Genomic DNA, 3,534 nt, shown 5'->3' with positions numbered 1-3,534 from the left:
CCGTAGATTGTTGTTCTAAAGTCTTTTCACAACCATTTCTCACATAAGGAGATTAGAACTCCCCAACTGTATAGATTAAGTTAAATTCCTGGTAGAATTACAGAAGGAAGGTACACGCACTCCTACTTCTCAGTTTCTCTGAGGCAATTCTTGTGGTTAGGTATTCCAACTTTTCTTTAGATTCTCAGAGATGCTTGAGTAACTTTTCAAAAAATTCTTTTATTCTCCCTTCAGGGTAAATGAAGTTTTATATACATTGGTGACTGGGCCCTGAAATTTTTCTCCTAAAGATTAATTCCAGTAAAGGGGATAGGGGCAACTCAGATTTATAAATGTGCATTTGGGGGGTGGGGCAAGGTAGTGGGTGTTCTAATGGTTTAGAGAAAGGTTCTTCTGGCCAAAAGAACTCACTATTAAATCTTACTTCATAGTGTCTATCACTTAGCATATCTGATGCCAGTATGTCATTCTGGCTTTTCCCTCAAGGACTGCCCTCATTGCCACTCATTTCCTTGTCATTGGATGTCTTGCCCTGTTTGCCACGTAGACCATTAAGTCACATTATTACATGGACATTTTCCTCATTTATATGTCACCGTTTGGCAGCTGAGGGCTGGAGTGGGTTGACATAGACCCATGGCTGCTAGAAGATTTTACTTAATTTGAGATTACATAGGACTGACTTGGGAAAGAGGTTTGCTGACATCCTTACTGCAAAACAGGAAGCAAAAGGTACACCACTCTATTAATCTCACTCCAACATCCATTGTGTGCAGCCTCACAGGTTGGAGAAAACAGGAGTTAACTGGAAGGCACACTTGGTGACAATGGAGTCACTGGGGAGATCCCCTGAGAATGTGTTCTTATTCTTATTTTTCATACTTATTGGTATATTTTCTTTCTTCTTGTTATCTCCAGTCTTACAGTGGAACTAAAAGATTCTTAACTAAGATAGCATACAAAGAAACACTGGCACTAATCCACGGAAATAGGTGAGAATATTATATATCATCTTAATCACCATCTTCTGTTTATCAGTCTGAGGCTAATTAGAAACTGGCTCTGGTTAAATTAAGTAAATAAACGTATTTAAAAGGAAGATGTTGCATAGCTCACACAGTAGAAGGGAAAACAGGATAACCATGCCTCAGAAAAAAAATTGAACTATGACAGCTTTCGGCATCTCAGTCAGAAATTCAGAGACAGTTTCTTCTGAGTGCCCACAACTCAACTTTAAGACCACCATGGCATTCTATTCAAGACTCAGATTCCCAGGAGAGACAGAATCTTGGTTTATGTACTACCTGTTAGTTAGGAAGCGGCAGGTCACTGTGGTTTAGTCTAAGAGCACTGTGCCATTAAAAAAGGAGGAGAAAGGGCTACTGGAAAGACAACAAATGATATTCACGCTACCCACGACCATTGGATCTCTACAGAGAGAAATTGAGGAGAATGGGGCAAGGTCATTAGCTATATATACTATATATACTATATGTAGTATATATATATACTATATATATATACTACATATAGTATATAATATCTATCTTTAGACATAGAGCTTAAATGTGAGAAAAATCAAAAGATGAAAATAAGGGCTTCCCTGGTGGCACAGTCGTTGAGAATCTGCCTGCCAATGCAGGGGACAAGGGTTCGAGCCCTGGTCTGGGAAGATCCCACATGCCACAGAGCAACTGGGCCCGTGAGCCACAACTACTGAGCCTGTGCGTCTGGAGCCTGTGCTCCACAAAAAGAGAGGCCGCGACAGTGAGAGGCCCACGCACCGCGATGAAGAGTGGCCCCCACTTGCCACAACTAGAGAAAGCCCTCGCACAGAGACGAAGACCCAACACAGTTATAAATAAATAAATAAATAAATAAATAAATAAATAAATAAATTTATTTAAAAAAAAAGATGAAAATAAGAATATGAACGTAAGACCTGAGTCTTGTCGTAACAGGTATAAAGAGATATGATGGTAAATGTACCAGAAGGGGCCAATACTTTAAGGGGATTATGACTTTCAAATAAGAACCCATTAGAGAAGATGCCACCTCAAAGTTCCTTAAAAAATGGATGTAGAGAGCTTCCCTGGTGGCGCAGTGGTTGGGGGTCCGCCTGCCAATGCAGGGGACACGGGTTTGTGCCCCGGTCTGGGAGGATCCCACGTGCCGCGGAGCGGCTGGGCCCGTGAGCCATGGCCGCTAAGCCTGCGCGTAAAAAAAAAGGATGTGGAGAAATCTTGTATAATCCTTTGAAAATGGTATGTCAAGAAAGTAACAAATAAAAATAAATGAAGGAAACCAGAAAAAGGAAATATGAGGCGTTAAAATATATCATTAGAAATCAGATCAATAAAACTAGATTAGAAATTTAATGAAGTGGGGGAGAATTCTTGTATCGTTTGTTGCTGAGGGAAGGCAGCCTCATTTGTTTTTTTGGACCTAAATGTCTCTTTCTCCACCCCAGATTTGACATTATTATTCAGTACTGTTCAGATCAATGTAAAGACTTGTGTTAGTCTCAATTGTTGCTGTAAAAAATTATCACAAACTTAGTGGCATAAAACACATAAATTTATTATCTCACAGTTATGTAGATCACAAGTCTGACACGGATCTGAGAAAACATCCAGGGGTCGGCAGGGCTGCAGTCCTTTCTGGAGGCTGTGGCGGAGACTTTCCCTGCTTTCAGAAGCCACTCATATTTCCTGGCTCAAAGCAGGCAGTGCCCGGCCCTTCTAATGTCTCATTTCTCTGACCTTCTTCTGTCTTCACATCCTTCTCAGACTGAAGCCGAGAAAGATTCTCTGCTTTTAAGGACTCCTGTGATTAGACTGGGGCCATCCAGACAATTTCCCTATTTTAAGGCCTGCTGAATAGCAACCTTAATTCCATTTGAAACCTGAGTTTCCTTTTGCATATTCACAGGTTCCAGAGACTAGGACATGAACATCTTTGAGAGGCCATTATCCTGCCTACCACAACATGGGACAAGAATAGAAGGGAGAACTTTTTTAACAAGCTGGGATATAATTGCTAATATGTTTAGATAATAAGATGATACCATGGCCTATTAGGAGTATGATGGTCTATGTATTTTTTTGCATTTTATAACTTTTCCTTTCATGAGTATTATCTTTATTAAAGAAAAATAATGAGTTGGATAATTTGATTGACATTTTTATCATCTGTGAGGTACCACAGTTAATAGCATGTTAGAGTTCTAAAGGCAGGTTCTGTTAATGAAAAAAATTTTAAAAAGAAAGAAAAACAATAAACCTTGTATTTAAAATAGTAAAACTATTAGGTACACATCTATAAAAGGACCTTTACTGAGAAACAAAATAATATTTGAAAAACACAAGCATGATAAGTCCTGAGACTATAAATTCAACTGTTTCAGAATTAATTTAGAAGTTTAATGTTATTTTTAATAAAGTTACCATGGGGAGCATTTAATATAATTTTCTTTTAGAATTGAACCACATTTTAACAAAATGTATTTGGCAGAATAAACAGTCTAAACAATTT

General features: G+C 38.7%; 1 non-coding gene across 1 annotated transcript; it reads left to right on the top strand.

The window, feature by feature from the left end:
• The first annotated feature begins 3,161 nt into the window (after positions 1 to 3,161).
• LOC132518926 (small nucleolar RNA SNORD28) lies at positions 3,162 to 3,235 on the top strand. The gene has a single exon (XR_009540040.1). It is a non-coding gene; the product is annotated as a small nucleolar RNA SNORD28 (small nucleolar RNA).
• The last annotated feature ends 299 nt before the right edge of the window (positions 3,236 to 3,534 follow it).

The sequence above is a fragment of the Lagenorhynchus albirostris genome, chromosome 3, assembly GCF_949774975.1.
Source record: "Lagenorhynchus albirostris chromosome 3, mLagAlb1.1, whole genome shotgun sequence".
Lineage (NCBI taxonomy): Eukaryota > Metazoa > Chordata > Mammalia > Artiodactyla > Delphinidae > Lagenorhynchus > Lagenorhynchus albirostris.
Note: the sequence above shows the minus strand (reverse complement) of the source record. Positions and strands in the feature narration are given on the sequence as shown.